Source organism: Dendropsophus ebraccatus, chromosome 10 (assembly GCF_027789765.1).
Source record: "Dendropsophus ebraccatus isolate aDenEbr1 chromosome 10, aDenEbr1.pat, whole genome shotgun sequence".
NCBI lineage: Eukaryota > Metazoa > Chordata > Amphibia > Anura > Hylidae > Dendropsophus > Dendropsophus ebraccatus.
In genome coordinates this window covers 28,200,928-28,226,396 of record NC_091463.1, presented here as the reverse complement: position 1 = coordinate 28,226,396, position 25,469 = coordinate 28,200,928, and the positions used below count along the sequence as shown (strand labels likewise).

The 25,469-nt window shown below is 43.4% G+C and overlaps 1 protein-coding gene and 1 long non-coding RNA gene across 2 annotated transcripts in view; one reads left to right on the top strand and one right to left on the bottom strand.

Annotated features, from left to right (window-relative positions):
• The window catches only part of NEK6 (NIMA related kinase 6), a 140,796-nt gene extending 115,962 nt beyond the window's left edge, over positions 1–24,834 (bottom strand). Inside the window, exon 1 of the mRNA XM_069943870.1 lies at positions 24,700–24,834. The gene's annotated coding sequence lies outside the window, so the exon portion shown is untranslated. The remainder of the gene's footprint in view (positions 1–24,699) is intronic.
• LOC138766333 (uncharacterized) overlaps positions 24,797–25,469 on the top strand; it is a 39,128-nt gene continuing 38,455 nt past the window's right edge. Inside the window, exon 1 of the long non-coding RNA XR_011358719.1 lies at positions 24,797–24,902. This is a non-coding gene — a long non-coding RNA (uncharacterized lncRNA). The remainder of the gene's footprint in view (positions 24,903–25,469) is intronic.

The following is a 25,469-nucleotide window of genomic DNA, read 5'->3' as shown; positions in this document are numbered from 1 at the left end:
AGGTCCAGTCTCCTGAAGGCAGATTTAATTAAAAAAAAAAAAAAGTCAGAAAACAGGAAGTGCCGTGTTTTCCACAACTAAAAAAAAAATGTATATTGCAAACTTGCTTTATATCACATCCACTATTGATTTAGATTTTGAAAAATATAACGATAGTGACACTTTAACGCCACAGGCATCATAGAAAAGGGAATCAAGATGGTAGACAACCCATGCATGTACTGACAGATACTCTTTTTACTAAAGTGCTTGATGCATATATTTTGGTTCACATGTCAATCAGCCGTCTCATCTAAAAGGATGATCATCAATCAGGCAATTCCCTGTCTCTCTTGTCACGATTAAGAAATAGTAAAAAAAAAAAAAAAAAAAATGAAGCTATTTTCAAAATACATATAACACTTAAAATAAGAATAGTCATTCTCCAATACTGCTGATCGACTGACAGTATCTGTTTTACATACAATAACCAAGGAAACTCCGCAGACAAATGGGGGCACTCTCCTGACCATTGGTTTATTTTGCATGTAAAGATCTAGAGGAGGAAATAATTCATGTAACTTTGATTCCTGTTTATAAAAGAGGAAGCAATGCGCTCACTCCAAACACTGGGCTGGGTAAATAACTTGTATGCAGAGAATGTGACAAATATGTTCATGTGCCGTCGCCAACATATTCGCTATCTTTCAAAAATGTGGCGTCCATTGCTCGAAATCAGTATTCAAATGAGAAAGTTCAGGATGATGATGATGATGAGATGCCAGGGAGCGGGGACAGAGGAGCTGTCACCGGGAACTATATGAGACATGTGGCTATCACATAAACTTCAAATTTGTTAAATTGTTAAAGAGGATCTGTCGGCTCTACTGACAAGTCTTTTTTAAAGGGTAACTATCCTGTCAACAAACTTCTGACATGTCACAGTGATATGTCAGAAGTTTAGATCCGTAGGGGTCTGGGTGCCGAGTCTCATAGACATTCTAGAAATCCTTTTCGAGGGGGTGCGGAGTAAATAGGAGCAGGCATAGTGCTAAGCTTAGTGTCTGACCATTCAATTAAGGAATCAGTGGAGGCCTCGGCTTCTGACCTGCTATTACAATGACATGGAAGACGTCTGCGCTGGGCAATGTTCAGAATCCTCATAAAGAATGAACATAGTGCTGGCCATGTCTTTCTGATTGTTGGTTGAAGCCCCTGATCAGCTTGTTTTCCCTTATTCTGTGCATTAGGGCTAACTCTTGGAGATAGGAATACTCCTTTAACCCTTTGCCTCTGCTGCCTATTTTGACCATAATAACCAGGCCATTTTTAAGTTTTGTGTTTTAATTTTTTCCTCCTCGCTTTCTAAGAGCCATAGCGCTTTTTATTTTTGCACCTACATTGCTGGTTGGGACGCAATTTGTTTATGCCTTGATCTCTAGTTTATTAATATCTTGGGAATTTTTATTATATAGATTTGAAATTTACTTCTATTAAAAAATCTCAAGTCTTCCCATACTTATTAGCTGCTGTATGCCATGCAGGAAATGTTTCATTTTCAGTCTGACACAGTGCTCTCTGCTGACATCTCTGGCCGAGACAGGAACTGTCCAGAGCAGGAGAGGTTTTCTATGGGGATTCTCATAGAAAACCTCTCCTGCAATGGACAGTTCCTGTCTGGGCAAAAGATGTCAGCAGGGAGCACTGTGTTAGACTGAAAATAAAACATTTCCTGCATGGCATACAGCAGCTAATAAGTATGGGAAGACTTGAGATTTTTTAATAGAAGTAAATTACAAATCTATATAACTTTCTGAAACCAGTTGATTTGAAAGAAAAAGATTTTCGCTGGACAACCCCTTTAAGTATTTTACCTACTGCAGTCACACAAACCGATCAGGACCCCTGCAAACACCTTATAAGTCGATAACTAGTTGTCATTTTTTTCTTTCTGGACGTATTGTGTTTTTATTCCCTAATTGACTATATGCTAATCCGTGGCTTTTGGGGCGCCTCCCGTCCACCGGAGCACCCACTCGGCCTGCCCCATATGCATATTCATACATGTACAGTGAGGCCTCTATTTTCTGTGCATATGCAGGGAAGATGTCCAGTCGAAGATGGGCTTCTTCCCACGCATGCGCGATTCGCCACGGCTGCTGTTAGAGACATTTAAATGCAGCTGTCAGACATGACAATTGCATTTAAAAGCCATGCAGAGTGCCATCCGTGGTGTCTAGTGACAGGATCTCCCCTCCATGATGTGATCTCGGAGGGGAGATCCCTTCTTCTGGGCTGGCCGGAGCTTGGCGTCGGACTGACGCTGATCCCGGCTCGGCAATCCATACATCTGGTCTGCTGCAGACCAAAGCAATACAGCACTGATCTGATGGATCGGTCCTGTATTAGGTATACTACACTCAAGTGGGTCTGTAGGTGAAAAAATACAATCGCTATGGCCTTTTAAACACGAGGAGGAAAAAACTAAAGTGCAAAACTGAAAATTGGCTCAGACCTTAAGGGGTGAAAAATATTTCCCTCCGCTGTACCCCTTTAAGCACACACTCTATAAACTATAACGCATAATAATGTGGCACTCTGCATTCTGGAGCATTGTGCTAATCAAATGTGCCCTACTGTGTCGGCATATATAAACTCCCCTCTATGTATCTAGGATTGTTGCACAATCCTTGCACCACCTCAACTACCACTGACTCTATATACCCAAGCATCTTTATAGAGCAGCCAAGTTATCACTTGTATTTACATGCACAAGAGTAAATGGGGGAACTATGGATGCAGCACTGACACGATACCAAATATTGCTGTCATAACTGTGAAAGAGTAAAAAGAAATTAAACAGATACTGCGGCATAACGTTATCTTATGGCAGATGAAAGGCATTTATTAAAACTGGCCACCCCCTTTAATGTTCATAACTGAGATGAATTCCTATCTATATCAGTCACTAAGGAAATCAATGTAATGATTCACAAGGAACAAGATTTGTCTAGCCACTATGAAATCCGAGCGTCCTTTGGATGTAGGCCATCGGCTCATTGTGCTAGCCGCGTTTATAAGAGTTCACCTATGTTTATCCATCTGTTACCAACAAAATGTTTGCACTTAAAGGATTAAAAATGATAATGGCTTCAGAGTGTAACCTGATGTTACTGCTATTTACCATAACAGGGATTTAATCATCTAGGTGATGAAACATAAATTCATCTTAAAGCGGTACACCCACGTCAACTAACAGAGTTATACTTGGACTCTTGCAGATACATTATTTTAGCAAACTTGCCTCCTTTTCCTTATATACCGCACTTTCCTTCCCATTGTTAAAGCGCCACTGAACCTGCTGATATGTGCCAGCCGCTAATAACCGTAGGCCGTTCTTCATACTCCTGCGGGGTCAGGTACTGGGCAGATTGTTGATAATTCCCGATATGCTAATTAGCGGGTTTCAAGCATTTGGGGCATTCCTGTCTGCCTGAGCACCTGCTCGGCCCGCGTAGCCTGCCCTCCCGGCCCGCCTACTATGCATATTCATATATACATAGCTAGGCTGCTTGCTACTGTGCGTGTGCAGGGAGCAGCCTGTAACAAGCAACCTAACTATGCATATATGAATATGCATAGTAGGCAGGTCGGGAGGGCAGGCTAGGTGGGCCGAACGGGTGCTCCAGGCAGACGGGGGAACGCCCCAAATGCTCCGAGCACGCTAATTAGCATATCAGGAATTACCAAAAATGTGCCCAGTACCGGTCCACACAGGAGTATGAAGAACGGCACTGAGGTCCTACGGTTATTAGCGGCTGGCGCATATCAGCAGAGTTTATTGTCTAGGTCATCAGCCTAAACTCTTCTTTAAAAACAGTGGTCAGGTTAATAGATATAGTATATTATAGGGAATACCCCCAATAATCCGAGATCCAGGGCGACATTTTGGGGTGATGCCTCGCAGTATCTCCTCCCCCTTTATCCACACACACTCATTGGCGTCAGCACCAGGTATGGCCCTGTAACTGTGAACGCTCCTGGTGAGCACAGTTAAATGCAGCACTGAGCATCACAGAGACACAGGCCCCCCACTTAGCCAACTACATGGGGAAATGTCTATGGGGGGGAAGAGGCTAAGTAACAGGGAAATGCCTACATGAGGGGCTAACTATGTGGGTAAATGCCTAGCATGGGAATGCTATCTGCTGGGAGGGGGTCTAACTAACAAGGGAATTACCTATAGTGGTAAGCCTACTACATTGGGGGGAGGGGGAGCTAACCACCAGGGGAATTACCTATAGAGGGCATCAAAACTGGGGGATACTATTTACTGAGGGGCCAAATTACCAGGGGAATTACTTGACAAAGGGGGCACAAAGTGGGGAGCAATGTAGATAGGAAGTTTGTATAGAGGTGAGGATGGTGCTGGAGCAAAGAGCCTTAAATGTTTTCTGGCAGATTCTGCAGGGACAAGTTGCACCTGGGAGGAGTCTTCATTATGGTCGAGCCAGATGAAGCAGGGAAGAAAAAGTGAGCAACTCCAATCAGAAGACGCCGTCTGAGAGTCACTGGATGTAACTGCACGGTAATCATTTATATGGTGTGCAGAATCTGTATACTATTGATCTTTACCTCTACATGGGTAAGTAAATAGGGCTTATTGCTCTTTGTATAGTGGGTTTCATTTAGCATTAGTATGGAGGTATTAGTCACTATGTGGTAGAAAAGGTGGTGGAATGTATTTTTTATATACTGGATTTTAGTAATGGTATTGGTATGGTATTTAGCAAATATAGTCATTATGGTGGTTATTGTGGTGGCATTAGTCCCTACCTGGTGAGAATATATGTTTCTTATGTACTGGTATAATTGGTCTTGGTACAATGGATTTGGTCAGTAAGAGTGTGATGGTGTGGTATGAATCCAGTTCTGTCTTTTGCCACATTTTATGCTGCAACTGTGGCGCTACGCTATGATTGTGTGAGCAGCAATGGGAAAAGTGTTTGGGCATGGCCATGGTATGTGGTATGGTATAGCTATTGAGCATGGTATGGTTATGGAGGCATGGGTCTGGGGATATAGTATATAAACATACAATATAAATATATATATATATGTCATCAGTGGGGAAAAAAGTGTCATATCAGGAGAAGGAGGCAAGTCTGCAAAATAAACGTATTTTCAAAATTATTTGAGGAGCCTTACAAGTTAACTTTTGTTAGCTGAGATGGGAATACCCCTTGAAAGAAATATGCCTGCGCTGCACTAACCCAATGTGGCCACTACACACTATATGGCGCTGTCTGCTTCTTGCTTATTTTTTTGTGTATGGGGGCGCTGCAGCTGATTGAAAGAGTGCAGGTACTGATGTGATATAGACTGCTTACCCTAGAGGTAGGTCATCAATAAATACATTTAGCCAAGAAAACCCATGGCTGTCACTACTGTACAGCTGTACACATGATGCCTGAAGAATGGTTACAGAAATGGCTACCATAGAAAATCCACTTGCTAGACCATTGGAATTCTTAGAATACTGACTGCCAGTGTCATGGAATTTAGCAGAGTATGAAAATCCCATAACACATGCACGTACACAGACACATCCTTTTTCACAGCAATAACAGAATGCTATTTATTCACTTATAAAAGGATAACGCACTAGAACCTTACAAGACAAATGATACTTTATACGCAGAGTTCATAGTCAAATATGCGATTTCCCGAGACGAAATACAATTATTAATGGCTAGTACATTCCGCACACACCAGCCCTCCTTCATCTACAAGTCGGGAAGCTGGAAAATGTAAACTTCTGTCAAATCATTTATATAAACGAATTGGTTACGCGATTATTCAACACCTGAACGGGAAACGGAAGGCTGAATCGGCCCGTGTCCAAAGAGGCGGCTACTAGTAACATGATGATATAGTTCTTATCGGAAAGACTTTTTGCCAGTACTATAAGACAGGGTTTCCAATGAATAGTCGTGGGCTTCACTGGCTCCTGACCGCAGTCACTTCTAATCAGGTCATGTTTGTTTGTTTGTTTTTTTGGGGGGGGGGTTGCATTTTTGATTTGACAACATTTTTTGAGCAGGCAGATGTTACATCAACTCCTAATGACACATTTCCATTGGAAATGATTAAAAACCATCTCTTCATCTGGCGTCTGTGGGTGGATGCTTTGGGATTGCCGTCATGCTTTCTAAAACTAACCCCATGGAGGCATTTCTGTTGTTGACCGATTACAATAGAGCAGCTACGAGAGGAGAGCCATGAGAGCTACAACTATTGTTATAGTGCCCCCCCCCTTTGTTAGTGTTGCAATTGCTAGTATGAGTAAATGAGTATTAAAGTTGGATGCACCTTGGACCTCCTGCCTGCCAGGGCTTGTATCCTACAATGTGTTATTGGGTCTTCATGTCATACAAGTGCCTTCTGTGAAAATTTGGGACACGGAGCCCTGGGAATGGGAAGGGGTAGGGGGTTGGTAAGTGAGGGTGGAAGGGACTGTTTTATTGTTTGTAATCTGAAAAATATACAATAAAAACTATCTGACCAAAAAGAAAGCCATTACCTTCCTTAGTCATTGGTGCTCCACTTCCAGGATTCTTTCAATAGTGCCTGACAGACATGACAGTGCATGCAGATCTTACTGCCACTGGCCACCAAATGTGGGCCTAGTTTTGGCCATGTAAATAATCAGACTTTGTTGGCACCCAGAAACAGAACATCGGTGAGCATAGACGGTAGTAGCTTTTTAGCTTCTGAGAAAGGTTCTTTAAAGGGGTACCCCAGTGTAAAAAAAAGTGATATGTTGTTGGGGGAGTGGTTAAAAAAAAAAAAAAAAAAAAAAGTCATACTCTTGCTTACTTTAGTCCCCCCACTGTTTCAACACCTTCTGGTCCTCACTCTTCACTGCATGTAGCTTACTTCCAATACTAGTCTTCTCTGCAGGTCCTGCTCACTCAGACAATCACTGGCCAAAGTGATATCCCATTTCAGTCTGCCACTGGCTAAGGGCCTTATTACACGGACCGATTATCGTGCGAAAAATCATTATTTAGTTTGAATTTAAAAGATAATCGTTCTGTGTAATTGCAGGCAACGATCGAAAAATCGTTTGTGCGTCGTTGATCGTTGTTAATCGTTCACTGTAATTCCACGTTCGTTCACTGTAGTTCCGAATTTTTTCACTAATCACTCAGTGTTCAATTGCACATTGCTCATTGTTTCGCTGGGATCAGAAAAAGCAAACGATCATAGTAACGATCACAACTACCGATTATCGTTCTGTGTAATATGGTAAACGATTTCAGGTTAACAATTAACAATTTCGTTTGCGATCGTTTATCATTAGTCATTAAAAATCGCTCAGTGTAATTTGACCCTAAGAGGGAAGGTCCAACAGCTGATATCAGAAACAGTGAACAGCAGGGGAGCAAGGTAGGAGAGTATGAATTGTTCTTTAATTTTATTGCTCTATCAGCAACATTTCAAAATATTTTTTATATAGAAAATACCCCGCAAACAATGAAATTTCTTTTTACCATTCCGGCGGCATTTTTTTTTCCTTTTATTAAACACATAATGTGCTCTGGTTATGGCACTTCTTTCTGATGTTTCTATTTTATACTTCTCTATAGCAAGAAACAATAAAGTAAGAAAAATAATAAATTTCCCTAATAAAAAAAAAAAATGCCACAATGAAAATCATTGTAAAAGAAACACAAAGAATATGCTTTCTTTAACCACAATAAATTGCATATGAAATTGTAAAACTATGGCCCAAACCAGATGTATATACAGGCTGGTATACCGCCCATACATATAAACGTAAATATAGAGAACATCTGACGCGTTATACGTACATTTACATGGTGGCAAAAATTTCTTATAATGCAGACCGGCAAGTGTGTTTCTCTTCTTCAGCGTGTCAAAAAGCCACTAAAGCTTCACAAGACAATGCTGAGCAGTTCCTCTCCGAAGACATATGGTGCACAGATGAGTCACAGCAAGCTAAGGTGTTCTTGGTATGTGCTATTCAGATGAAATCTCATATTGCTTACAACAACATTGGTGTATGAGGCTCCACTTTCAGGATTTAGGTGCAGAACTCAAATATAACAACTGGACCTACGAGCACAAACAACCACTCTTGTGATATTATACTGTATACAGTATGCCAGGTTTCACCTACAACAAAAGTCCAATGTGTGAACTGAGCTGTAAATGTCACTTCTGCTCCACTTCTCCATCTCTGACACATACAGGTAAATTTTTTGTTGTGCTTAAACAATATAGTGCGATGTAGGTAACATGTATTTCAGTGATGTGCTGCGTAAGTGTGGGGTCAAGGATCTTCACTACACACGGTTAAATAAGTAAACACACTGAAATATTGTATCAGCTCCAGAGAATCCAGACTGCGACCTCGTGTTCATCGCATTGCAGTGTTGACAAACCGTTAATGATTTCTGTAATCATTTCTGTAAGCGGCACTCCCATGAAGATGTTAAATAAGGGAAAAAAAATAAGAGTTCCTGCCTCTTCTATGTCTTCAGTCTGCATTACGTCCAAAGCCACAAGAGATCCATCAGGAGTGCTTGGGACATAAAGGACCTCCTTTATAGCAGCCAATATAATAGAGGGGGCTGGTAAACTGGGAATTCCATAACTGGTGGCAGAAATTGCCAAAACCTAAATTTACATAAAAAAATCAAAACACTATGAAGCCCCTATACACCTTAAGACTTCAGTTGGCCAAACCCACCTCTCGCAGCAGATTATGTTGGTGGAGATAAGGGTCAGGTGTGATGAAAAAAAGCCAACCCCTTTGTTTCAGGAGAAATAAGCCGTAGCGAGAGCTGTGGCTAAAGGCCCTATTACACAAAGCAATTATCGGATGTATTTGGCCGTTACAAACAATAACCTTCACGTGAAGACAATGCCCCCCCCCCTGAAGCCCGCCGGATCTTACCCGCGGGGAACGTGGAGCAAGTGAGCGCAGGCCTGACTTGTTGGCACTTGTTTGCTCCTCTGAATCGCCACACGTAATTGGGGCTTTACCCTCCCCATAGAGAACACAAGATTGCTCGCCCATGCTGAACAATACGGGGTATGGTGAGGAAGGGTGGTGAATAGGAGAAATAACTGATGGCTGAATCCAGCATTTGGAGAAAAACCCTGGAGGACAGCTCATACAAGATGGGAACATAAAGAAGAGCAGATAGATGGCTGAATCATATAGACATAGCAAGAAAATAGAGTTCAAATACTACGCTGCAGCGGGTGTAGAAGCAAAAGTATGTAGAATCAGAATGAGACCTCTTATTGTTTTAATAAAGACGAGAGATGAGTGAACCGGGTTCGGGTTCGAGTCCATCCGAACCCGAACGTTCGGCATTTGACTAGCTGGGGCTGCTGAACTTGGATAAAGCTCTAAGGTTGTCTGGAAAACATGGATACAGCCAATGACTATATCCATGATTTCCACATAGCCTTAGGGCTTTATCCAACTTCAGCAGCCACTGCTAATCAAATGCCGAACGATCGGGTTCGGATGGACTCGAGCATGCTCCAGGTTCGCTCATCTCTAATAAAGACCTATGGAGAAAGTATATTTGTGCACCATAAGTACAATACTAAATTTTAAAAAATTATTTTCAAACGTCTACAGCTTTTCTATATCAATCACTAAAATCATAAACTGTAGAGGAAGTAAAACAACAGCTAGGTGTGTGACAATCTCTATTACACACACAAAGTGTGTATTCTTAATTGTTTCTGAGTAGGAGGCTTCGACCACAGACATTTTTATAAGCTTACTGCTTAAAAATAGAATGGATGGAAGGGGAGGATTTCACTTTCAAACTACTGCAAAAACCATTTACTGTACATTATTCGTCCGAAATATAAAGGAAAGAAAGAAAAAAAAAGCAACGTTATCTATATCTTCACACGGCCAGGACATCACAGCTCTCTTTTTTTCTTTATCCTATGGCAGGATTTCTGAGAACTCAAAAAAATAAATAAAATATGCAGGGGAATTTCAACTATTTCCAAAACCAGTGGCCAGATGCCACATTTCTCAGCTCCAAAAAAGGAAAACACCAGAAATTCTCAAGACTGTAAAAAAATCACCACCTTAACCAGAGAAACGCTGAGGGGAAAGGTAAAACCGTAAAATATGCAAAACCCACATATAAAGAACAACCATCATCTAGGTGTTTATATATATATATATATATATATATATATATATATATATATATATATATATATATATATATATATATATATATACACATACATATACACACAAACTCCCTACATTTTTGGAACAGTCAACTATTTTTGACTTTGGTTTTGCACCTTTTGTGCTTGTTTGAGATTTCAGCCTCCATATCCCCTTTAATCTATTGCAGGAAAAAAAAGAGGAAAACCAACAATGTAAAGTACGATCTGTGTGAACTTTATTATTACTGGCGAGAATTGGGACCTCCGGAACTCAAAAGATCACATTTCCTCTCTTTATGAGGCACAAAGATATAGATGTTTAAAGCGTTTACTTTATATATATACATATATATATATATATATATATATATATATATATATATATATATATATGTATTGCTGGGATTGCATAGAAAATAAATTATTCTGACCTACCACCCGCTCCCTCGGGGGTCCTCCTTTTACATCTTTAGGGCCCCCACTAAACAATCCAGAGGCTACTTCCGAGTAAGGGCTTATTCCCCCAACCCATATATTATGGAGGCTATGCACAGGGACGCCCTGTAATAGAGTTTTTCCCCGCACGGCATGATGTATCAATATAATGCTGGGAGCAGGGAAACTGTTACTACAGTGCCGCAGAGGTTCAAACAGTTTCCCCGCTCCCAGCACTATATTGATACATCATGCCAGACGGGGAAACACCCCTTTACAGGGCTTCCCTGTCTGTAGCCTCCATAATATACGGGACAAGCCCTTAGACTTGTCTAGGCAGTGACAGCACTGGCTGCCGTTTTAGTCAGTGATTGAGCGATCTGTCACTGCCTGGACAAGTCCATCTGCTATAATGATCTGTTCTCATACAGTGGTTCTACCTTCTGGCTGATGGTGGACAATGCCGAGTGATGGACCCCACTTTGACCCCATATGCCCTAAAGGAGCATCAAGAAGGGTTGTTTTCGGGAGACAGGCTTATGTAAATGCTTATGTATATGGCATATCAGTGTGCAGGACGCATGGCCGTGTGCAGTGTGGTTCTAGATATAGCACTGGAAGGTTCCAAACATACTGATCTTTTCTTCTAGTATCACCTCTATGTGGCATCTGATAGTACAAGCAACTATTATTTTTTTTTTTAAATGTTGGTAGACTCATACAACAGAAAAAGATTGTGTGCCACAGTATGAATTGGAGACATACAAATATAGAGACCTCATGTACCTCTGTCACGTCTCCATATGTAACAAAGCCATTGTACGGCCATATGATGAGGGGTTCTCTATTATGTAATCTCCTATAGAGCATGTCAATGATTTCTGCTGTACCTTATCACTTATTCTTGTCTCTGCATTGATGGTATTTCCAAACAAGCTGAGTGTCAGAAATCGCTGATCTTATCATCAGATTTTATCATCTGACTTGTCGCAATATCATAAAATAACTCAAAGTGTAAAACCAGAGTAACACTGCTTGCAACGGTAAAGGAAAAAAAATATTTTTTCACACATCGGTGCTGAAACCTGTAACCTTGTTGAACGATATATCATGCAGAAACATTTGCTTTGCATTGCATTTTTCTTAAGAAAATATAACTACTATATCTGTATAAAGCAAAAATTCTGAAGAAATTATTTCTCTTAAAGGAAAACTCTCATCACTTATATCTTGCTTGAATCCCAAGACATCAAGGTGGCCATGTGGCCTCTTACTGTCCCCCCAAACAGGGAGAGATCTAACAGTTAAGACTGTCAGGGAAGAGAAAGGCCAAAGGGCACTACCCCAATAAACTGTGGTTCAGACAGCATAAAAACCTGGTATATGGCTTTGCCCCCGAACTAGTGGGTCGAAACTAGCTGCTATGATATATCCCATACACTGCACACACAGAAGAGGGCACCCTGCTCCTCTTTAGCCTATAATACTCACAGCACACCCAAAGAAGTAGCAGCAGCATAGAGGACATTACAGATCAGAACTGGGCAGTCTAAGTTGTGACCCTGGGATGATATTCTAATATTCACTGTTAACTTGTATAGTCCCTGTGTTTTCTTATCACTCTCCAGCGAGTAATAGTACTTTTACATGGAGCAATAATTCGCCCAATCGCACAATAAACGATTTTGAATGAACGTTTTTTTTTATATAACGATCAGCGTTGAGACGGAACGATACATCGTACGGAAAAATCGTTATGCGATCGTTTTGAGATCGCTTAAGCCTATCTCTTGTCAATCTTGTAAAGACAAAGTGGAATTCAGCGGTTTATCAGTATGAATGAAAGTTTGGGAAGGAAAGGCCTGATAAAGAGTGAAAGATTAGATATATATAAAAGTTATACTTACCTTTACTATTGTTTTATGCAAAGTTTTTTTAAATGACAGCAACCATTATCTTATGCCGATGACAAGGCTGTGTACCTGCAACAAAAAAGAAAAGGACTGAAAAAAATGGACTGCACCTCACAGATAACATAAATGAATAGCAATTTTTATTATACATAAATGCCGGGGACAAAAGAGACTATTAAAAACAATTAAAATACCGACAAACCATTGGCCCAGATCTGGCCATGTGGAACCCAGCCCACTGCACAATATCTTTATGTAATGACCATGATCACAGAAAAAGAACAAATATAGATTAAATAAATAATGCCTATAAGCAAAATGAATATGTGCAATAGTCAGAAGTATATATATATAAACAATGTGGTGTAAGATACTGCCTAATAAACAAACTCGTAATGCCAATGCAAGAATCAAAGTGCAAGTGCAACCCATCATTCAGTGGGTTAGGACAGGCATCCCACGCGTTCCGTGATCTCTGAGGAAGTCCTTGTGACGGAACGCGTGGGATGCCTGTCCTAACCCACTGAGTGATGTCCATGTCAGATAGGAATACCCCTATCTGCATTCTCTTCGCACTCTTTTTTGCACTTGCACTTCGATTCTTGCATTGGCATTACGAGTTTGTTTATAGGCAGTATTTTACACCACATTGTTTACATATATACTTGTTCTGACTATTACACATTCATTTTGCTTATGAGAATTATTTATTTATTTAAACTATATTTGTTCATTTTCTGTGATCATGGTCATTGTATAAAGATATTGTGCAGTGGGCTGGTTTCCACATGGCCAGATCTGGGCCAGTGGTTTGTCGGTATTTTAATTGTTTTTAATAGTCTCTTTTGTCCCCGGCATTTATGTATAATAAAAATTGCTATTCATTTATGTTATCTATGAGGTGCAGTCCATTTTTTCAGTCCTTTTCTTTTTTTACTGCATGTATTCTTTGGATTGTTAGGACTTGCACTCACTTGAATATTGTTTACAAGGTGCCAGTCCGATTATAATATAGTAAAGGCTGTGTACCTGAACACTTTGCAGCAGTACAGAGTGCTGAAGCGTTGGTATTATGGACCTTTTGTTACTCTAGGCCATGGGTCTCAAAACTGCTGCCCTCCAGCTGTTGCAAAACCACAATTTCCATCATGCCTGAACACCTTAAGCTTTGGATTTGGCTGTCCACACATGATGGGAACTGTAGTATTGCAACAGCCGTAGGGCCGCAGTTTGGCGACCCATGCTCTATGCACTAACACACAATGTCTCCATTAGGCAACATATTTTCTTACTTCTAATGGAGGCCCTAACAAAGGGCTCCCATCCAGCCAAACATCATCCTACTCTGCATTGACATGGGTGAACAGCTTCCAAACAGCGCTAAGTACAGATGGCCTCTTCCTTTCGGAGGGGATTTTGGTTTGGCTGATGATTCCTAGTCCTGTTTTAAGACTCTTTATGGGGTTGAACACTGACATATAAAGGGAAGGTAACTCCAACATGTGGCACTAGAGCGTGAGCGTTATTCTAGTGGAGAATACCTGCAACATTGCGGAAAATTACAAATCTAACAATATGCTTATAGTATGTGAAACCATCCAACAGATTTCCTTTACTAAGGACAATAGCTTCTAAAACATTAGGACGATAAAACTGGTCGAACACAGACCAATACATCTGGAGAGACAATAAATGTCTGACCACGTGCAAGCAAAGAGCAGTGTTAACTCATTGGAGCGCAACAGCCCAGAAAAATGTGATTTACGTGCCTGCTACTATGTCAGACCCACTTAGGTGAATAAAAAACCAAGAGGGGAGCTCCGCTGAGTAATGCAGTCCACCAGATCAATGGAAGCCCCAGGGGATAGACGACTAGACATCATTGTTTGACAGTTCGCCCTTAGCATATGCCATCAATGTAATAACGAGAAAACCGGACAGATAAATAGCTGTTTTAATGTATTAGAACTGATTATGATAAGAGTACTAGTCCTGTTTCACCAGTTTCTTCCAATGTAGAAGTAAAGACTCTCTAACCCCCTTATGTCAACCAGGTGACTAATGAAAATGGGACCAGTTTAAGGGTGCATGCACACTACGGAATCCGCGCGCAAGACCTGCCGCGGATTACGTCCGGTGCGCATCTCTGCCCGTGAATGGACATGTCGGTTTTTCCGGCAGATGGTGGAATTGGCCCAGCCATAGAATGAAGTCTATGGCACGGATGGAGATGCGTGCTGCCGCGAGCGGGTACGATCGACGGAGTCCGCGGCGGATCATGCGTGTGGATTCCGTAGTACCAGGAACAGTAAAAAACACAGCAACTTTCTTGCAAAAACAGCACCACCCCTGTCCCCAGGTTGTGTGAAGTGTTGCAATTCAGCTCTATTCATTTTAATGGAAAAGAGCTACAAAAGCAGGCCCAAATCAAGGACAAGAGGGGTGCTGTTTCTTGAAGAAAGCGGCCATGTTTTTGGAAACCCCCTTTTCTCCAATAGGGCGTATCAAGAGACTAAAAAAGGGGATGGCTTACCAACTGCACAGCCATCCATCCTTCTCCTTTCAATCATGTCAACAGACAAAAAGAACCTCTCTGTCATGAAGTGAGCCTGGATGTGGAGTGATAGCTGATTGCAGGACAACAGGGCAGCTATCACACAAAGTACAAATAGTGACGGCAATCACTCTTAAGGCCCATTTCCATGGGCCGTCTAGAGGAGCAAACGAGCGCTCTCAGCGCTCGTTTGCTCCTCGTTCCCCGCTCGCTGCTGCCGCCGCTATTCAACGCGGCTGCAGCGAGCAGGTGAGTGCGGGAGGCTGCCCGGGTGATACCATAGGATATAGCAGCGTCTGCTGCCGATGCTCCTATTCAACGGAGCGACGGCAGCAGATCGTTGCTGTATCAGTCGCTTGCTTTTCAACATGTTGAAAAACAAGCGACTGCAACGATCAGCCTACATGAACGATGTCGGCTGATTGCTGCACTCATTTCCACGGGACGATTATCCTCCGTAGCGGCCGAATACGGCCGATAATCGTTCCGTGGAATAGGGCCTTTAAACACAATAAAGCGTTTGCTTTGGCTGAACAGACCCTTTAAATGAGGTAACGTTTAGCTTCTGGGAATTGTGTATGAAAATTTTTCAACTCTATTCTAATGATCATTGATATTTATTATCATGCAAAATGCAAAACTATCGTGGCTTACAACTGGGCCAGCACCTGGTCATGGAGATGTCTCACCATGGCAACCATACACAACCTCACTGTACGGCCATCTTTACTGATGTCGGTGAACATAAGAAATAGAAAAAATATTCCAAAGAGACCTCATACGCATAAAGCCACACTAATACCGACAAGCAAATATTTCTCTTAACTCTTAGTTGCAATGTGTTAAATAAAGAGTGAGTGCGTGTGTGTATGTGTGTTTCTTTTTTAGTCGTGAGATGTGTTGACACAGCTGATGAAACAGATAAACCTCTGCCAAAGTGTGAACGTGAAGTGTTAGAGCTGAAATACAGCGGGAGAGGGGGCAGCGACTGATGCCGAGATATCTAATGTTATGGGCTGAAGAATGCAAACTCCTCTCTGCTACTCGATGCCTACACTGGCAGGAGCCCCCAACTATTCAAGGTGGGGCCATAATGAGGAACAGGCATAGCAAAACACTGCGCACAACCGTGCCAAGCATGTTAGGAATTGAGCAATTCCCGTAAAGGAGATGTGTACAAATTAGCTACAACTACCACTTGGAAATACTCTACTTCCCTCTTAAGATGAAACTGAGATTTCACCACGAAACTAGAATATCCATAAATATGAAGCGTCAACATGTGCAGAGCGTGAGGACGTTTTACAGATCTGAACATAGTTCTGCATCATACTCTCCATCGGCAAAGTCCATACCTTGCCACGTTTTACATCCCGCAGATTCGCCATCCCGCAGATCCGTGGTGAAAGTCGGCAACATATCTACAGCATAAGGCTAGGGCTATACTAGGATTTTTTTTGTAGTACTACTAACCACGGCTGCTGTAATCCACTCAGATACCTGCTAAAAATCCATAGAGAAAATTCCCTAAATTTTCCATTCTGTGTGAATTCATCCTATAAAGAACTAGTCATGGTAGCTCATGTATAAACCAGAATTAAAGAGAGATTAAAAAATAAGTGTTTGAGGTTTTTATTCTTGTTTCCCAACCCTTTTCCCCCCAAAGGTACTAACATCTAAGGCTGGATTATACTGCGTTTTTGTTTAATGGGAAAAAAACGGATGCAATTGTATGCATCTATTGGATCTGTTTCTCCAATGACTTCCATTATGTAGAAAAAAAAAAAAAGATTGAAAGTGGTCCTTTCTTTTTTTTTTTTTTTTTTTTTAGCGTGCACAAAAACGTACTTGACCACATTTTTCTGTACGTTAAAAGTATTAAAAGTAACAATTTAAAAACAGATCTGTTAAACAGACTGCAAAAACGCAGTGTGAACCTGGCCTAAGATAATTCACCATGGTGGCAAAACCATGCTGTGTGACATTAAGGGTAAGTTCACACTCGGTTAGTGTGGGTGGGTTTACACTGAGTAATTCTCGCTGATAAATTCCGTCGGCTGTACGCGCGCACGGCTGCACGCCTTTCCGCCGGCTCCATAGACACCATTGTATTGTGTCTATTCTTCAATTCTTTCAGCGGAATGTAGAATCAGCGGGCCCATAGAATGGTGTCTATAGAGCCAGCGGAAAGGCGCGCGGCTGAGCGTGCGTACAGCCGACGGAATTCATCCGCGAGAATTACTCAGTGTGAACCCACCCTAAGTAAAGGAATCCTAATAGAATTTTCACAGTTTCTGGTCAAGTTTCTCTTCAATAGAGCAGGGAGCGCTGTGGATGAAGGTAAGTTTCTTACCTTCATCCTAGGCACCAATTTTGTTTAGTTTAATCCAACGAGGCACATTAGTGCACTGGGGGTGGGATTACCATCATCAGTGCACCGATGGAGTCCGTTCCTTCTAATGAACATTGGGGTCGTATTAATACTCATTTAAAGGGAAAGGCTCCATCGGTGCACTGAGAACCACACTATTAGCATGTGGATTAAACTACAAAGGGCCAAGGATGAAGGTAAGAAACTTAGCCCTCATCCTCAGTGTCCTGTGTGCTATATACACCACCTATCACTCGACTTGAAGTCCGCCAAACTTTCCAGCCTGATTAAAGCGTACCTGTCGTTTAGGGTCCGTCTCTTGTTTTTAATTCATAGCGTAAAGAGGGCATGCTGCAGCGCGTCTTCTCCCCACTCCATCTCCCGATCGGTCTGAGCACTCAGACCTGGACCGATCAAAAATGTTGACATGTCTCTATGACATATCAAAACTTGTTTGTAACGACAGGTACACTTAAGGTGCAACCTAGGCCACGTCCCTTGTGCATAAACCACTCCTTTTTTTCAGTTTCTAAAATGTATAATAAATGTAAACAACAGTGCAGTGCGACACTTTTCTAGCCCAAATTCTGTTGGAGACACATTAGTAAATTTGGGCCAGTGGGTCCTATACAGTGTGTGAACATTTTACATGTTCTTTACTGATAATTAAAAAGCATAAAATCCCTGCATATTCAGGCCCTGACAGCTAACCTGTATGTATATGAACTATTGTCCTGTGAGAGATAAGTTGCTAACAGAGGTGTCTGGCTGCAGCTTGTTACCTTGTCCCCCCCCCCCCCCTGAAAGAAACATGCACAGTCAGCCCAGGAGAGCATGAATGTTTATGGTGAAGCCATGGGGATCTTTAATACAGTCTCCACCAAGAAATGTATCCTACACGGTATGCGTTCCTTTGGGCAACATTAATATCGTTGCATATGTTCAGCGGATAGTTGGGAAATCTTTACAGCATATGTCTTGAATATAAAGCAGAAATGTGAAGTTAACAGAACATTAGCTTATCACTAAGACCTTGGTTATAAAATATATATATATATATATATATATATATATATATATATATATATATATATCGCAAAAAACATATGTGGTTTATTTACAGCAGTCACATGACCACCAATCGAATACAAGACAATTAGTCATGTACAGCCGCCCTATGCTGAATTACAGAAACAGGTAGAGCCGAACGATCTGACGTCAGTATAATGTGTGAATCCCTGAACCGCACACAGATTGAAGAACAAGGCCCAGCTTGTGGTCTACAAATTTCCTGTCATCTCAAACTTTTTTTTTCTCCCCCTTTCAGTACTTTCTTTATACAAAGCTAATATCCAGTCAGCAACTTCTGGCACTTTGTTACGCTGCATGACCCCTTTACCGCACGCCTCCTGCAGGAAGGCTTTACTCCTGATGTTGACTCACCATGGGGAACTTGTTATCTATTAATGTGCCTTATACATGAAGGATGATGGCGTACAAGAAGGGCCTCCCACAGAGGGGTAATATAGCTACAAAAAATGAACCCTGCTTCATAAAGGGCTTCACAAAGGGAACGCAATGGTTACCAGTATGTGCAGTGTCACATGACTTCACAATCCTCCTTGTGTTTACAAATACCGTACAATGTATAAACAAAAACTAACAATATGTATCGAGTTATCAATTTAAAGGAGTACTCCAGCGAAAATCTTGTTCTTTCAAATCAACTGGTCTCAGAAAGTTGTAATTCACTTCTATATAAAAATCTCAAGTCTTCCCATACTCATCAGCTGATGTATGTCCTGCAGGAAGTGTAGTATTTTATCCAGTCTGACACATTGCTTTCTGCTGCCACCTCTGTCCATGTCAGGAGCTTTCCAGAGCAGTAGAGGTTTCCAACAGGGATTTACTACTGCTCTGGACAGTTCCTGACATAGACAGAGGTGGCAGCAGAGAGCACTGTGTACTGTAGACTGTAAAGAATACACCACGTCCTGCAGGACATGCGGCAGCTAATAAGTATGAGAAGACTTGAGATTTTTAAATAGAAGTAAATTACAAATCTACATAATTTTCTGAAACCAGTTTATTTAAAAGAAAAAGATTTTCGCCGGAGTACCCCTTTAAATATAAACACACTGGTTCTACATATAACACCACATCAAGGGGAATAAAACACTACCTGACCATGATCTGAGATGCCAGAGACAAACTTTACTAATTAGGCCTTATTCACACATCTCATACTCATTTCTCATTGTACTTAGCCACATTCTGCTGTTTCACAGATCCACAATCCGTTACCATATACATATTTAGGCTGCGTTCACACTACGTATATTTCAGTCAGTATATGTATATTTCAGTCAGTATAGCAACCAAAACCAGGAGTGGATTAAAAACACAGAAAGGATCTGTTCACACAATGTTGAAATTGAGTGGATGGCCGCCATTTAATGGCAAATATTTGCTGTTATTTTAGAACAACGGCTGTTATATTGAAATAATGGCCGTTATTTACTGTTATATGGCGGCCATCCACTCAATTTCAACATTGTGTGAACAGATCCTTTCTGTGTTTTTAATCCACTCCTGGTTTTGGTTGCAATACTGACTGAAATATACTGACTGAAATATACGTAGTGTGAACGCAGCCTAAGCCTAATATCTAAGGCAATTCCCTGTGCACTGACCCAGTACTGCACCATACGGAATCCATACAGTTATGTAAGGCAGACTCGTACATACTCTGTCAGGGGTCATATGGTTCAGTGAGGCATCATATTCGCTGTATCTCTGTAACAGCATGTGATCCCGAGTGTCACAACTTTCCTACTCATGGATTCCATATGACTCTGTGAAAAATAACTCTGTATACAAGCATGGAACCGTAATACAGATGTGTACAATTACCCTTTGATTCCAAGTATTTCACTACTTATACATTATATTACATATATTAATAATTGTGTATACACAGGTGGGGGCCTGGCTGTCAGTGACTAGTTCTATTTCTACAGCTCAGAGATCATGTGACTACTGGTATCCTGCTATAAAGTCAGATTGTTAAAGGAGAAGTACTGCGGCGGTAAAAAATCATTATGGGCGGGGGGGTTGGGGGGAAATTTTAAACAGACAATAGGTTCACCTGTCCCGATGCCTTGCAGCATCAGCGGGCTCCAGTACCCTGCCAGGTGTCCTCTCCTCCCGATTTCCGGGTACGTCATGAACCGGGTTGAACGTCACAAGCAGGTGGGATTTAGCCCGCTCAGCCAATCAGTGACCGCTGTAGTGTCCCACCCCAGTCACTGACTGGCCGAGTGGGGCATCTGTCAACTGGGTTATGACGTAGCCAGAGTGGAGCTAAGAAGACAGCCGTCTGGAGCGGGACATGGCTCTGGACAGGTGAATATAACTTTTTTTTTTTTACCTTCCCCCACCCCCAGCCCCAGCCCAGAATTATGTTTTTGCCCCGCAGTGTGTGAACAAAGCCTTTCTGTAATTTCAATCCACTTTGGGTTTGGGTTGCAAAATAATGACGAAAATACTGAGTGTGAAAATAGACTAATAAAGAATTGGAGATGAGCGCAACTCAAGCACATGGAATCCAATCGTTCGCTAGTTCTGTGTCTGAAGAAGGTGGATGCAGCCCTACGGAGTACGGGAAAATATGGATACAGACTATAGTCCCCCCCCCCCCCCCCCCCCACACACACACACACACACACACACACACAGGCAGCATACAGTGAAGTCACAAGCGGGTGGTCGTAGTCACATGTTGACAAGTATCGATAAAGTTGTGCAGGACCAAAAACCCTTCTAATTTGATTTAGAAGGCTGTTATGTTGCAACCACATTAAAGTGACTGTTCCCCCAGGCTCAGGCTGAAGCACTGGAGGCGGCCGACCCACCCTTAGTGGGAGGAAACCCCTGCCCCTCTATGATAGGGTTCCATTGATTCTAATGGAGTCACATCATGGAGGGGCTGGGGTTTCTTTCCACTGGGGGTGGGTCAGCCGCCTCCAGTGCTTCAGCCTGGGCCTGATGGTACAGTCACTTTAACAATGATTAGATGGGACGTAGTCTGTAATGCTGAGGGGTCACTACCATCTAATAAGAAAAAGTAGGGGAATGAAAGGGCCGATGGCTCCTACTATCTGGTAGAATGCATGGACAGAGGATCCCCTCCAACCAGGGTACTCCTGCATAAAAAAAAAAAAAAAAAAAAAAAATCTTTCAAATCAACTGGGATCTGTAATTTACTTCTATTAAAAATCTCAACTCTTCCAGTACTTATCAGCTGCTGTATGTCCTGCAGAAAGTGGTTTTCTTTCCAGTCTGGAGAGGTTTTCCACGGGGATTTGCTACTGCTCTGGACATTCCGGGCATGGACAGAGGTGGCGACAGAGAGCACTGTGTCAGACTGGAAAGAATACACCACTTCCTGCAGTACATACAGCAGCTGATAAGTACTGGAAGACTTTTTTTTTTTTTTTTTTTTTTTATAGAAATAAACAACAAACCTCTGGCATTTTCTGACACCAGTTGATCTGGAAAAAAAAAAACTCACTGGAGTACCTCAGCTCTTGCAAAACTACAATTACCATAACGCCCAGACAGGCTGTCTCAGTATGATGGAAGTTGGACTTTTTCAACAGCTTGAGAGCCGCAGGTTGGATAAAACTGCGTTAAAAGCTAAACGTGATGAAAAACAGACACCTGATTTACATACTAAGTACATGGATGGTCCCATAAACACTGGAAAGGGCCCGCTGGGACTTGTAGTCCCCCAGACTGGCACATTTCATTGCACCTATTTATGCACTCCTTGCTGTGATTGTTAACAAATCTGCTACTTATAAACTAAAGAGAAAAACACAATGATGCAAAATAAAAATAAAAATAAATAAATTTAAGGCAAAGTTTAGACAAAGCTGTCTGGGCATGATGGGAATTGTAGTTTGGTTCCCCCCAACAGCTCTAAAGCTACAGGTAAACAACATGACATGATAACTAGCGACACATACAAGTACAAGGATGCCATCACTAGCGTCTTAGGATAACATAACACTGGGCAGAGCCTGCTGGGATTTGTAGTCCCTTAGTAGATTATTAGATTGCACTTGTTGCTTCAAAAAAATTACAATCTTACAACAACAAAAAAACGAAATTGCAGGGACTGCCCGCTCTTCTCTCTCATACCTGCCCCTGTGCCCGCTCTTCTCTCTCATACCTGCCCCTGTGCCCGCTCTTCTCTCTCATACCTGCCCCTGTGCCCGCTCTTCTCTCTCATACCTGCCCCTGTGCCCGCTCTTCTCTCTCATACCTGCCCCTGTGCCCGCTCTTCTCTCTCATACCTGCCCCTGTGCCCGCTCTTCTCTCTCATACCTGCCCCTGTGCCCGCTCTTCTCTCATACCTGCCCCTGTGCCCGCTCTTCTCTCTCATACCTGCCCCTGTGCCCGCTCTTCTCTCTCATACCTGCCCCTGTGCCCGCTCTTCTCTCTCATACCTGCCCCTGTGCCCGCTCTTCTCTCTCATACCTGCCCCTGTGCCCGCTCTTCTCTCTCATACCTGCCCCTGTGCCCGCTCTTCTCTCTCATACCTGCCCCTGTGCCCGCTCTTCTCTCTCATACCTGCCCCTGTGCCCGCTCTTCTCTCTCATACCTGCCCCTGTGCCCGCTCTTCTCTCTCATACCTGCCCCTGTGCCCGCTCTTCTCTCTCATACCTGCCCCTGTGCCCGCTCTTCTCTCTCATACCTGCCCCTGTGCCCGCTCTTCTCTCATACCTGCCCCTGTGCCCGCTCTTCTCTCTCATACCTGCCCCTGTGCCCGCTCTTCTCTCTCATACCTGCCCCTGTGCCCGCTCTTCTCTCTCATACCTGCCCCTGTGCCCGCTCTTCTCTCTCATACCTGCCCCTGTGCCCGCTCTTCTCTCTCATACCTGCCCCTGTGCCCGCTCTTCTCTCTCATACCTGCCCCTGTGCCCGCTCTTCTCTCTCATACCTGCCCCTGTGCCCGCTCTTCTCTCTCATACCTGCCCCTGTGCCCGCTCTTCTCTCTCATACCTGCCCCTGTGCCCGCTCTTCTCTCTCATACCTGCCCCTGTGCCCGCTCTTCTCTCATACCTGCCCCTGTGCCCGCTCTTCTCTCTCATACCTGCCCCTGTGCCCGCTCTTCTCTCTCATACCTGCCCCTGTGCCCGCTCTTCTCTCTCATACCTGCCCCTGTGCCCGCTCTTCTCTCTCATACCTGCCCCTGTGCCCGCTCTTCTCTCTCATACCTGCCCCTGTGCCCGCTCTTCTCTCTCATACCTGCCCCTGTGCCCGCTCTTCTCTCTCATACCTGCCCCTGTGCCCGCTCTTCTCTCTCATACCTGCCCCTGTGCCCGCTCTTCTCTCTCATACCTGCCCCTGTGCCCGCTCTTCTCTCTCATACCTGCCCCTGTGCCCGCTCTTCTCTCTCATACCTGCCCCTGTGCCCGCTCTTCTCTCTCATACCTGCCCCTGTGCCCGCTCTTCTCTCTCATACCTGCCCCTGTGCCCGCTCTTCTCTCTCATACCTGCCCCTGTGCCCGCTCTTCTCTCTCATACCTGCCCCTGTGCCCGCTCTTCTCTCATACCTGCCCCTGTGCCCGCTCTTCTCTCTCATACCTGCCCCTGTGCCCGCTCTTCTCTCTCATACCTGCCCCTGTGCCCGCTCTTCTCTCTCATACCTGCCCCTGTGCCCGCTCTTCTCTCTCATACCTGCCCCTGTGCCCGCTCTTCTCTCTCATACCTGCCCCTGTGCCCGCTCTTCTCTCTCATACCTGCCCCTGTGCCCGCTCTTCTCTCTCATACCTGCCCCTGTGCCTGCTCTTCTCTCTCATACCTGCCCCTGTCTGCAGGGCACTAATGTTAGGGAGTTGCTACACAAGCAATTGCCTCATAGGTAAAAGTTGTGAGGAGGAACATACATACAGCCCTCAGCTGCGACACTTGGCTGGTGTCAGCCTGCGCCTTTTCTCTCCACCCTGCGCCCTTTGCATACAGCTGTGCGCCCTGCACTCACCTCGCTGACCACGTCCACACTCACAGCTGCTCTCACACTATCAGTCCGCTCACACTCACACACTTGTGTACACCAAGTTAGTATGGCCACAGGGAAAAGTTAGTAGAGCGACATTTACGGTGACTTTCTGTCATGGTGGACAATATCCTACTTTATCCAGAGCTTCCACCCCGCAGCCTCGGCTCCTGAGTGTCCCCCGGGTCTCTGCCCGCTCCCCGCTGCTCCTTCTCCGCCGCAGTCAACGAATCGACACATCCAGGAGGCGCGCTCCCGCCAGACTTCCTGTGCGCGCCCCCGAGCGCCGGCTGCAGGGGAGGAACCGCGTGAGCGCGCTCTATAGCACTCTACGGGCAGGTACGCTGCTCACACTGTTCACTCTTTCATGTAGATCTTTTTGATTGAAATATTTATGCTGTTCAGTTACAGCCCCATGCCTCTCCCCGCTTAAAGTGTGCCTCTAAACACCTATACTGTTACCAACCGAGACTTTTCACATGTCTCAAGTTCAGTAACTCATTAAGCTATTGCCCCCAATTCACATGCACTCTCAGCTAAGCAGAGAGAAGGGATAAAAGCCACTGTTCTGGCAGCAGCTTATCTCCCAGAGAACAAGAGGATCAATAATGATGAAATCCAAGGTGCCCAGCTGTTCTCTCCTATACTATCTGCTGCTGGGGGAGAGTCTGAAAGCCCCCATACATGTTGAGGCCCCATGCAATCATGAGATATTGTTGGGAGAAGCACACTGGCAGCAGGCTTCTCTCCCTGGCTATCAATCAGATATGACTGATTTGTTTCATTATCGCCTATGGAACACAGAACACACTACGCGTTATAATGTTATATGTCATAATGGCAGCAGGTCTTATTAGTGACATCTTGTTCTGGGTGCTGACTCCTTCAGTGACTGCTAGGAGAAGC